Source organism: Grampus griseus, assembly GCF_964374135.1.
Source record: "Grampus griseus genome assembly, chromosome: 2".
Taxonomy (NCBI): Eukaryota; Metazoa; Chordata; class Mammalia; order Artiodactyla; family Delphinidae; genus Grampus; species Grampus griseus.
Window position 1 is genome coordinate 30288376 of NC_139018.1, and position 12801 is coordinate 30301176.

General features: G+C 45.5%; 1 protein-coding gene and 1 pseudogene across 2 annotated transcripts in view; one reads left to right on the forward strand and one right to left on the reverse strand.

Moving 5' to 3' along the window:
- RGS6 (regulator of G protein signaling 6) overlaps positions 1–12801 on the reverse strand; it is a 574818-nt gene that overhangs the window by 491263 nt on the left and 70754 nt on the right. The gene's annotated exons all lie outside the window — the stretch shown is intronic.
- Positions 373–865, forward strand: LOC309818479 (protein phosphatase 1 regulatory subunit 14B-like; annotated as a pseudogene). Its single transcript has one exon. The product of its transcript is annotated as a protein phosphatase 1 regulatory subunit 14B-like (transcript).

Here is a 12801-nt window from a genome sequence, read left to right on the forward strand (position 1 = left end):
AAAAAAAATCTGTCATTATCAAAAAGTTATATATCCATATGCATAGGAAATGCAAGACTATCTAGAGATAAACCATGAAAATAAATGAGAGTTCAGCAAGATATACAAAAACAAGTAATGTTCCTATGCACTAGCAACAACAGGAAAACATAATAAAAAGATGCCATTAACAGTACAAACACAGGGGGTGTGACCAGGCCAGGGCCGGCCCGGGGGCTCCGCACGCTGCAGCTGGTCCCGGGTGCCCCCTCCGCCGCCCTCTCCGCGGAGCCAGGCTGAGCCGAGCTTACGGGCTAAGCCGAGCCAGCAGCCTGTGGCCAGCCGGCGGCCCTCCTGGAGGTGGCGGCGCAGGAAGGGGACCGACGCACACACATGGCCCCAGCGGCAGCCAGGGCTGACAGTGGCCCCGACGGGGGCGCGGCGTTGGCTGTTCCGGCCCCTGGACCGGGCAGTGGCGGCCCAGGGCCCAGCGTCTACTTTCGGAGACCCCTTGGGGCCGCAGGCGAGGGCCCGGGCACCACAGACGATGAGGGCCCAATGAGGCGCCAAGGGAAGGTCACGGTCAAGTAGGAACGCAAGGAGCTACGGAAGCGCCTCAACCTGGAGGAGTGGATCCTGGAGCAGCGGATCCTGGAGCAGCTCATTCGCCTGCCAGCAAGAGGAGATCCTGGAGCTGGAGACTGATGTGGATAACTCCTGGACGTGGAGGGCGATGACACCCGAGCTGCCAGGGTCAAGGAGCCGCTGGTGGACTGTTACAAACCCACCGAGGTCTTCATCTCTGGCCTGCTGGACAAGATTCAGGGCATGCAGAAGCTGAGCGCACCCCAGAAGAAGTAAGGGTCCTCGACCCAGGTGAACGATGGCTCCCACAAGACAATCGCTGACCCCCAACCTCGTAACAACAGCAATACCGGGGGGCCCTGCAGCCAGGCCTGCTGCCATGAGCACAGCTCCCCATGCCCCTGGCCCAGGGGCCTCTTCCCTGCCCTCTCAGTTTTCCATTTTGGGGGTTTTTTATTATTATTAAACTGATGGGAGTTTTTGTGTTTTTATACTGACTGCGGCACGGACTCTTTAATAAAGCTAGGATATGCCTTTGGTGCAGTTAAAAAAGAAAAAAAGCAACAGAAATACAGGGTATGGGATACTTAAGAATTCCCTCAATAAAGATAGGTAAGAAAAGTATACCAAAAATTGGGAAATTCTATTGAAGGACATTAAAAAAGAACTAAATAAACACAGTATAACATGTTTGTGGGTGAGAAGACCCATTATCATAAGAAGACAAATTTTCATAATGTATCTGTAAAACGTCTGAGTAATTCCAACAAAGCAAAACAGGGCTGCACATTCCTGAAACATATTTTAAAGTGTAAAGAGCCTGGTATGGCCAAAACAATTCTGAAGGTGAAATACATAGAGCAGTTAAACAAATCGACATGGATAAATCTCCAAAACAAGGTCGGAGGGAAACATACAGTATAATACAATTCATGTCCATTTTAAAACACTCCCTCCAAAAGGCCTAGACACACCTGGGATTGGCAGAGGTGTGACTACAGAGGGAGGGTGGGTGCAGATGGGCATGGGGCAGGGTAGGGTTTTAGGAATACCTAAAATGTATTTTTTTGGAGAAAGAAGAAAGAACACATGCCAACAAATAGCAAATAGCATCCGATCACAAATATGAATATCTAAAATTTTCTATATAATTTGGAAATTAGGTAAAAATTGAGTTTTTTGCCCGTATTTTTTTTTTTTTAAACATCTTTATTGGAGCATAATTGCTTTACAATGGTATGTTAGTTTCAGCTTCACAACAAAATGAATCAGTTATATATATACATATGTTCCCATATCTCTTCCCGCTTGCGTCACCCTCCCTCCCACCCTCCCTATCCCACCCCTCCAGGCGGTCACACAGCACCGAGCTGATCTCCCTGTGCTATGCGGCTGCTTCCCACTAGCTATCTACCTTACGTTTGGTAGTGTATACATGTCCATGCCTCTTTATTGCTTTGTCACCGTTTACCCTTCCCCCTCCCCATAGCCTCAAGTCCATTCTCTAGTAAGTCTGTGTCTTTATTCCTGTTTCACCCCTAGGTTTTTCATGACATTTTTTTTTTTCTTAAATTCCATATATATGTGTTAGCATACGGGTCTCTTGTAGACAGCAAATATATGGGTCTTGTTTTTGTATCCATTCAGCCAATCTGTGTCTTTTGGTGGGAGCATTTAGTCCATTTACATTTAAGGTAATTATCGATATGTGTGTTCCCATTCCCATTTTCTTAATTGTTTTGGGTTTGTTATTGTAGGTCTTTTCCTTCTTTTGTGTTTCTTGCCTAGAGAAGTTCCTTTAGCAGTTGTTGTAGAGCTGGTTTGGTGGTGCTGAACTCTCTCAGCTTTTGCTTGTCTCTAAAGGTTTTAATTTCTCCATCAAATCTGAATGAGATCCTTGCTGGGTAGAGTAATCTTGGTTGCAGGTTTTTCTCCTTCAACACTTTCAATATGTCCTGCCACTCCCTTCTGGCTTGCAGAGTTTCTGCTGAAAGATCAGCTGTTAACCTTATGGGGATTCCCTTGTGTGTTATTTGTTGTTTTTCCCTTGCTGCTTTTAATATGTTTTCTTTGTATTTAATTTTTGACAGTTTGATTAATATGTGTCTTGGCGTATTTCTCCTTGGATTTATCCTGTATGGGACTCTCTGTGCTTCCTGGACTTGATTAACTATTTCCTTTCCCATATTAGGGAAGTTTTCAACTATAATCTCTTCAAATATTTTCTCAGTCCCTTTCTTTTTCTCTTCTTCTTCTGGAACCCCTATAATTCGAATGTTGGTACGTTTAATGTTGTCCCAGAGGTCTCTGAGACTGTCCTCAGTTCTTTTCATTCTTTTTTCTTTATTCTGCTCTGCAGTAGTTATTTCCACTATTTTATCTTCCAGGTCACTTATCCGTTCTTCTGCCTCAGTTATTCTGCTATTGATCCCATCTAGAGTACTTTTAATTTCATTTATTGTGTTGTTCATCGTTGCTTGTTTCATCTTTAGTTCTTCTAGGTCCTTGTTAACTGATTCTAGCATTTTGTCCATTCTATTGTCCATTCTATCTCCAAGATTTCGGATCAACCTTACTATCATTATTCTGAATTCTTTTTCAGGTAGACTGCCTATTTCCTCTTCATTTGTTAGGTCTGATGGGTTTTTATCTTGCTCCTTCATCTGCGGTGTGTTTTTCTGTCTTTTCATTTTGCTTATCTTACTGTGTTTGGGGTCTCCTTTTTTGCAGGCTGAAGGTTCGTAGTTCCTGTTGTTTTTTGTGTCTGTCCCCAGTGGCTAAGGTTGGTTCAGTGGGTTGTGTAGGCTTCCTGGTGGAGGGTACTAGTGCCTGTGTTCTGGTGGATGAGGCTAGATCTTGTCTTTCTGGTGGGCAGGTCCACGTCTGGTGGTGTGTTTTGGGGTGTCTGTAGACTTATTATGATTTTGGGCCGCCTCTCTGCTAATGGGTGGGGTTGTGTTCCTGTCTTGCTAGTTGTTTGGCATAGGATGTCCAGCACTGTAGCTTGCTGGTCGTTGAGTGAAGCTGGGTGCTGGCGTTGAGATGGAGATCTCTCGGAAATTTTTGCTGTTTGATATTATGTGCAGCTGGGAGGTCTCTTGTGGATCAGTGTCCTGAAGTTGGCTCTCCCACCTCAGAGGCACAGCACTGACTCCTGGCTGCAGCACCAAGAGCCTTTCATCCACAGGGCTCCTTAATTTGGGATGATTGGTTGTCTATTCAGGTATTCCACAGATGCAGGGTACATCAAGTTGATTGTGGAGCTTTAATCCGCTGCTTCTGATGCTGCTGGGAGAGATTTCCCTTTCTCTTCTTTGTTCTCACAGCTCCCAGGGGCTCAGCTTTGGATTTAGCCCCGCCTGTGCGTGTAGGTCGCCGGAGGGCGTCTGTTCTTTGCTCAGACAGGACGGGGTTAAAGGAGCCGCTGATTCGGAGGCTCTGGCTCACTCAGGCCCGGGGGTAGGGAGGGGCACGGAGTGTGGGGCGGGCCTGCGGCGGCAGAGGCCGGCGAGAAGTTGCAGCCTGAGGCGCGCCTGTGCGTTCTCCCGGGGGAGTTGTCCCTGGATCCCGGGACCCTGGCAGTGGCGGGCTGCACAGGTTCCCCGGAAGGGCGTGTGGCTAGTGACCTGTGTTCGCACACAGGCCTCCCGGTGGCGGCAGCAGCGGCCCTAGCGTCTCATGTCTGTCTCTGGGCTCCGCACTTTTAGCCGCGGCTCGCGCCCGTCCCTGGAGCTCTCTCAAGCAGCGTTCTTAATCCCCTCTCCTCGTGCACCAGGAAACAAAGAGGGACGTAAAAGTCTCTTGCCTCTTCTGCAGGTCCAGACTTCTCCCCGGACTCTCTCCCGGCCAGCCGCGGTGCACTAACGCCCTGCAGGCTGTGTTCACGCCGCCAACCTCAGTCCTCTCCCGGCGCTCCGACAAAAGCCGGAGCCTCAGCTCCCAGTCCCGCCCGCCCCGGCGGGCGAGCAGACAAGCCTCTCGGCTGGCGAGTTCCGGTCGGCCCGATCCTCTGCGCTGGAATCTGTCCGCTTTGTCCTCCGCACCCCTGTTGCTGGGCTCTCCTCCGCGGCTCCCAAGCTCCCCCACTCCGCCTCCCGAAGCCTCCACCCGCGAAGGGGCTTCCTAGTGTGTGGACACTTTTCCTCCTTCACAGCTCTCTCCCGCTGGTGCAGGACCCGTCCCTATCCTTTTGTCTCTGTTTAGTTTTTTCTTTTGCCCTACCCAGGTACGTGGGGGGTTTCTTGCCTTTTGGGAGGTCTGAGGTCTTCTGCCAGCGTTCAGTAGATGCTCTGTAGGAGTTGTTCCATGCGTAGATGTATTTCTGGTGTATCTGTGGGGAGGAACGTGATCTCCGCGTCTTACTCTTCCGCCATCTTCTTTTGCCCGTATTTTAATGAAGAATTAAATTTATGCCCAGCTTGTTTGGGAGGCATACAAGTCTTAAAAAAAAAAAACTCCCTGCTGAGCCAGAGAATGCAAACTCAGTCACCTGGATTCCTTTCTTCCAGTGCAACACTGACCCAGGCACAGCTGGGATCATCTTCACATCTGGTTTGTGGTCTGAGCTGGTTAATGTTTAACCTGCATCGTTTAAGCCTAAGCTCACACCATAGTCTTCATTACACAAACTAATTCGCATCCATTTAAACATCAGTGCTGGAAATACACCTGTCTGTCATACAGAGTCCCATAGTGTTCTACAGGCTTGATATGTTTATAATTTGAAACATTATTTTTAAAAGAAACACTGTTCAGAACAAAAAACATACCAGTCTTATGACATAATGAAAAGACGTCTAAAATCCTACGTTGCCTTGGACAGGACCAGTGCTCCCTGGTCCCATCACCCACCTCAGCTGCTGGACTCAATGCCAGTGATTCTTTCCCTTTTCCAAAAACCAAAGCCTCCTACAAAGAATGAATATTTGTCAGACTTGAAAATATTCCCAAGAATATGCCATAGGCTCAGAAGACAACTTAAAAAAAGGATTCCAGAAATGTTTGGGGCCATAGCAACATCGATGGAAGCATCGAAGGATTACATCTATCCCAAGGTCACTAGTTTGAAGAGAGCAAAATCCATTTATACTGTAACTCTGATTTTTCTTTAATTCAGCAGCGGCAACTAAAGTCACTCCTCTCCTGACTGTCAATGTCATCTAGTATGGGAGTCAACACACCGCACAGCTAGGAGCGATGTTGGAACCAGCATTAAAAATGACACCACACCCTTACAAAGAGTGTGCCATTCAACACAGGGCTCATGCAGTGGTTGTAAATTACCGCAGATCCTCGCAGCATCCGGGTGGATTTGGCTCAGAACTTGGAAACTTGTTAATCAAACGCTGAACCCCATGGGTCAGTAGAAAGGAAACACTATTTTCACAGTGAGATCAGATCCAGCAGCTGCGATAAGGGCAGGGCACCACGAGGGAATGGCAGAGGAATCAGAGAACCTGATCGGCTTAGAGGGAGGCATGTCCAAGTAGCAAACATTGCCTGCATGGTTTCTGAAGCTGCTCACCCTCAAGTCCAATAAAAATCAGAAGAAAAGCCTGCAAGACCCATCCCACTCTGTGGACAAGAGTTCCCTTGTCCATCATCAGTTCATCACACAAAGCCTGCATTATGTGTACAACTTACAATCAACAAAGCATAGACATGTTTGTTCACAAATGTGTATTTAGTTCACGAGTATTTACTGAGTGCCTTCCATGGCCGAGTGCAGGACTGGTATACAAACGGTGACCTGAAACAGCCGCGTCCCTGCCCTCATCAAGTGTGGGTAAATTAAGTATGCTGTTCACAAAACCAATGACAAAGTTCTTCTAAGAAGGCTTTAATTCTCCCCTCATTTGTCGCCGTAGGAATCTGCCTACAAAAGGGCTCCGACTCACCTTTTAAATGTGCAAGATTACACACTATCCCTATAAACTCCCACATGTTGAGATTGCCGTGTTCTTGGCTCCTGGCCATTTAAACTGGTAAAACAGAGTCTTTAATACATGATTCATCTTACTGAAGAACGTATCCACGCTTCATTTTACAGGAGCTATTTGATGATTAACCTCGCTTACTCGACAAGGGACTCGGCTGGCAATAAAGGCTAAAGTTTCTTGTTTGCTAACCCTATGCCAGGCACTGTTAAGTATTTCCCACGTACTAACTCATTTAGTCTTCACAATGATACAGCCATGTGGGTATTACTTTTATCCTCAATTTACAGATGAGGGTAAATGAGACATTCCCAGGTTCACAAACCTGCCCAAAGTCACACAGCTGGTAAGTGGTTGAGTCACAATTCAAATTGTGGTCCAAGCTCTTTACCACTCACAAAACTGCCTCCGAGACAAAAAAGGTGGAGGTAAAACCTGATGGCCACACACTAATTCTTACACACATGGACCTCATCCAAAAAGGAAGACGGCAGAAGCTGACAACTGTAAAATAAAAAAAATACTTTAGAAAGGTCAACCATCTGCGTGGGGTGGGGGGGTGGAGGGTTAACAGACTTGGTCACTAAAATACCTTGGAGGGCATTTCAGAGTGGAAAGGGCATCTCAGAGTGGAAAGTGTTTTAAGTGGGAAGCAGGGGATGGGTGATGAGGAAGTTGAAGGCTGCCAGCACAAGGGACTGATCGTAAGCATGGCAGGAGAGTAAAGGAAACGCACAGAAGTCCAGCTCCGAGTGAAAGCAAGTCTAAGGAAAAGGATGGCTGTTCTATTTAGTGTTGGAGAAACCTGAGCATCCTTATAGAAACTGGTAGAAAGAGGAAGAAATGCAGGCATGAAAAGCAGAAAAACAGATGACATGTTCAAGAAGAGGGAGGACGGGCTGGAGAGGGGACCTTTTGAAAGAAGGATAGACGAGTTTTTGATAAAAGAGGAGGAAAGTTTTCTAATTAGGTGGAAAGGAGATCACATGAGAGAGGTCCTACTAGATCACCTTGAAATTATCAGGAAAACAGGAATCAAGGTCATCTGCTAAGACTGAAGGAGATTTGAAAAGAGCGAAACGTTCTGATAATGACCACAGGAATCAATACGGTTGTGTGTGTGTGTGCGTGTGTGTGTGTGTGCACGCACACATACCCACACACGAGAACAGACACACCCTTTGATTAAAATACTTCTCTAAGAAACTGTAAATAACTCCTCAAGGAAGTCTACTTCTAGTATATATTTTAGGTTTTTCTCCCACATCAAAGCTATGGTTTCTATCTTCGTATATAAGTCTATTTTGAGATACTGTGCAGAGGAGGGGACAATATGAAACAAGAAAAGTTCATTTGTCTCAACTTCTATGGAGGCAATAATATGATAAACAGGCAAGGCTCAGTAGAGAAATGTTAGTATCTTATAAGGCCCTGAAACATTTGTTAATTAATTTTTCAGAAGGAAGGTTTTATTTCAATGGTAAGAATAGTTATCATCACCAAGGCATAGGAGAGAGAAAAAAAATCAGGGGAACTAAGAAGTGAGGAACAGAGACGAAGCATGGTCTGACGGCCACACACTACTTCTCATACATGTGGACGTCATCCAGAAAGGAAGATGGCAGAAGTGACAACTGTAAGGCAGGCGGCTGCCTCTGGGACTGGTTCTTCCAGACAAAGGAACAGGAAGGGAAGCCTGCTTCCTTATACCGACCCAGGATCGCGGTTTCCCGCAAAGCAGCCAGATGGGCTATAAAATTCTTCAAAGGTAGAAATATCAATTCACTCAACAAATATTTCTCTAACACCTATGTTCCAGGCACTAAGCTAAATGCTGGGGAGAGAGAAATGACTGGCTTCCGGTATTAGTTTATCTACGGCTGTGAGGATTAAAACCACTCTAAAACTCAGTGGCTTAAAATAACAAAACAATTGTTATCTCACAGTTTCAGAGGAGGTGGCTCTGGCTCAGGGTCTCTGTGTTGGGGGTCCCCCAGGGTCAGTGACCGCTGGAATGAGGCACAGGACTCACATGTGGTATTATTTATAGCTCTGATTCATTACAGCAAAATCAGCAACGGGTGCCTGGAGTGAAGTCCACAGGAAACCAGGCACGAGCTGCTCAGAGTCTTCTCCCTACCAAGTCACACAGGACAGGTTTAACTCCCCAGCATCGTATTGTGACTACAATTTGTGAAATGTTCTCTACCAGGGAAGCTCATCAGAGACTCAGTGCCCGAGGTTTTTATTGGTGGCTGTTCACATACCCACCCTCTGTCTAGCACATACCAAAATTCCAGACTTCCAGATAGAAGCAGGTGTTCAGGATAAAAATACTGCTTGCACAGTTTAGGGACAGTCAACCACTCTCACCATCAGTTAGAGAGTGGTGAGAACCCTCCCTAAATCCAAGCTCCCAGATGCCAGCCAAGAGCCAATCTTGCAAGCAGGACTTTCTACGGATGGCAGTTTCAGGCCTGCTATGTGAATTCTTTTCTATGCAATGTCCCATGAGGCTGTAGTCAAGGTGTCAGCTGGGGCTCCTTCATCTGAAGCCTTGACTAGAGCTAGAGGTACGCTCCTAAGAAAGCTCTCGCATGCAGCTACAGGCTGGAAGTTCTTCCCTGTGCAGGGCTCTCCACGTGGCTGCCTGCACATCCTCAACATATGGCAGCTGGCGTTCCCCCACGGCAAGTCATCCAAGAGAGTAAGAGATCAAGAACATGCCCCAGATGGAAGCCTCAGTCTCTAATACACTAATCTCCAAGTGACATACCATCACTTCCACTGCTGGTCACAAAGACCAACTCTAGTACAATGTGGGAAGAGGAGGGGATGCCAAGAGTCAGGGGTCATGGTGGGCTGTCTTGGAGGGTGCCTACCACAGCCTACCCTCTGGCTCCCAATGATTCAAATCCCTCCTACACGCAACATACACTAACCCCTCCCACGGCCCCTAAAAGTCTCATCCCATCACAGCATCCGTTCCACGTCTAGACGCTTGTCATCTAGATCATGTCTAAGTACAGATGAGACTTCTTCGGTATAGTCTCTGATGTATGGCTCCTCTCAATCTGTAGACACCTGTCACTCAAGCGACACACACTCAACACGCAATGGTGGGACAAGCAGAGGATAACTGCTATAAACACTCCTGCTCGCAAAGGGGGTGATGAGGAGCACGTAGGAGCAGCAATTCCAAAATCCTGCCGAGCAGATGTTCCTTGATTTGGTCTAGAGGTGAGGTCTGAGAATAGTTCTCTGTGACCCTAGTGCCACCCTGCGGGCTCCTGGTTTTGGCCTCTCCATCATCTTTCCGTTTTCATGAAGGGTAAAACACGTTTGCAGAGGCGTAGTTTCCACAGCTTGCCTCCTACTTGTTGATGCCTGGGGGTCCAAAGACCTCTCTTCATTTTGTTCTATGTTCCTTTCATTTCAAGCTGATGGCGCCACTCCAAGTACGACTCTTAGGAACTCTGAAGGTCTTCTGTGACTCCTTTTAGGATTCATTCCATTAGACCAAAGCCCCACCCACCAACCCCTGTGCATTTGGTCCTTCCTCACCCTGGGCTTTTGCTGGGGTACCATGTCCTTGAGCCTCCAAGAAGCGCTCTTGTTTGATCAAGTGGATCTGTGAAGACAAACCCTTAATCTCTTTAGAGGGCTTTTTGGCTGGCTGCTTGGTACTCTGAGACACCATCTTTGATTTTGTGAGATCTTAAGATTTTACAGTCACACCTGTGGCTTCACGTTTGGAGCTTGTTTTCCTAAAAGGGGCCCCGATTTGATCTTTGCTTAGAAGCCATTTCTTGCTGCAAATCTTCCAAGACAGCTAGTCCTGGCTCTTTTGTGCTGACTGCTTCTGCCCTCAGCTTCTCTCCTCCTGCAATTTTACTATAAGCAACAGGAAAAAAACAGAAGGCACTTTCAACACCTCGGTTAGAAATCTCCTTAACTGTATCACCTAGTTCATTAGGTACATTTTTTATTTTCCACATTACTGCAGGCACCAGTATGGCTAAATATTTTGCCACCACATAACAGACTCTCCCTTTCCCAGTTCCCAGTATTATTTTCCTGTAAGCCTTCACTGGCAGCCTCCTGAAAGTCCAAACTTCTATAGACAGTGTATTCAAGGTGCGTTAAGCTTTTATTAACCTGTTCCTCAAAGTCCTTACAGCTTTTTCCACTGCACGCTGCCAAGATGCAAGGCCACTACCACATTTTAGTGTTTCGTTACATCAGCACCCCACTTCTACTACCAAAATCTTATTAGTTACCTATTGCTGTGTCATAAGCCATCCTGATGAAAACAATAAGCGTCTATTGTCTCACATGCTTTCTGAGGGTCAGAAATTGGGAGCCTAAATTTAGACGGATTGGTTTCAGCTCAGGGTCTCCCGTGAGTTGCAATCAAGCTGATGGGCAGAGCCTGTAACAGCTGAAGGCCCAACAAGGGGAAGATCTGCTTCTAAACTCACTCACATGGTTGTTGCCAGCCGCCCGTTTTTTATTAGCTGCTGCCACGTGACTGAGTCTCTCTCCATGCGTTGCCTATTTTCCCAGCCCAGCAGCTGGCTTTCCATAGAATGAGTGGTCCAAGAGAAAGAGCCCAACATGGAAACCTCAGTCACTTATAACCTAATCTTGGACATGAAAAACCATCACTTCTGTAGTAATCTATTTTCAAAGGCGTGAATACCAGGAGGTGAGGATCACTGGGGCCCATCTTGGTGGATGGCTACCACGTTTCCTACCTGGAAGTCTAATGGAATGATAGCCATCAACAACTACTTACAATAAAATTTAATAAGGGCCATAGAAAACACATGGGAGAAGTTATCACCAGCTTACCCTGAGGAGTCAAGTTGGTGTGACAGAGGAGGTGATGTGTATGTAATTTAGGGCCCTAAAGGGATGAATGAGATTTGTCAGACACATGGAAGAGCCTCGGCCTGCCGGAAGCTTCCCACGTATTTCTCTTTTTGCATATCCTACCTGCCTGGTAAATTCAATAACCCCAAAGCTCTTCCTAAGAGCAACTATGGAATGACTTAATTTAATATCAGTGTTTCTGGAGGACACATTACCATTTAATAGCTGAATCAAAAGCATAATGGTAGATGACAAACGCTATGCTTGGAAATGTCTCATGTAAAGGTCAAACTTAAGGGGCAAAAATGACAGATGAATAAAGCAAAAATACACTGTTTGATAACAAATGTCAAAGTCAGAATAAATGCCTCTAATTTGATAAAGCACACAACTCTTCAACACATAATAGTGATTATTTAAATAAGGCAAGAAGAAAGATGGAGATGGAGAAAGAAATGCTAACCAAAGGACCTCCACGTGAAACAGATGCAAAGCACAGTTTAAAGAGTAGGTGGAAAACTAGGTTAGGCAAGCACACTGGAGTATGAAAGCTAATTTTTCATTTCTTATTATAAGTGATAAAATCTTTTTATAAAAATCTGTAAATAAGCATAAGAAAGAAAGTAAAATTCACCCATAACCTTAAATTCTAGGGATAACCACTAACTGGATTATAGACTATACCCTTGTAGACTGCTGGATAGATAGGTAGAGAGATACACATATACCACACACACATATATGTATGTATATATGCATATATGTATATGTGTGTGTAATTTTGGAAATATGTCATTTTTGGAAACGGCTCCATGTTTTTCATGAATATAAAATTAACACACAAATATTAAATTCACTTATGGGTAATGCATTCTAAAGTCTAAATATTATGGAGAGGTATGAGGGAGAGTAAAATTCACCTGTACTTCTTTTACTCAGAGGGAAAAACACTTTACTGTTAACATCTAGTATTCTTCTTACAGGCATATTCAATGCAAATATGATTTTAATGCAAAAATAGGCTCATGTTGTTTTAAGTGCTTCTCTCACTTAAAAGTACATGGTAGCTACCTTCCTCCGTGAACACGTGTACACCTACAGTATTTTTAATGACTATATAGTTCCAGAATAGGTATGTACCATAACTTATTTAACCAGTCCCTACTGATGAGCATTTATGCTGCTCCCAATTTTCCATCATTGTCAACAAGCCTCAGCATTGATACCTTTGTGCACACGTCTTTGCACACTTACTGGTTACTTCGTCAGGATAAACTTCCAGAGTTAGGTTGGTTATGTCAAAAGACAGTTTTTTTTTTTTAATTTTTATTTATTTATTTTCGGCTGTGTTGGGTCTTCGTTGCTGAGCGAGGGCTTTCTCTAGTTGCGGCGAGCGGGGGCTACTCTTCGTTGCGGTGCACGGGCT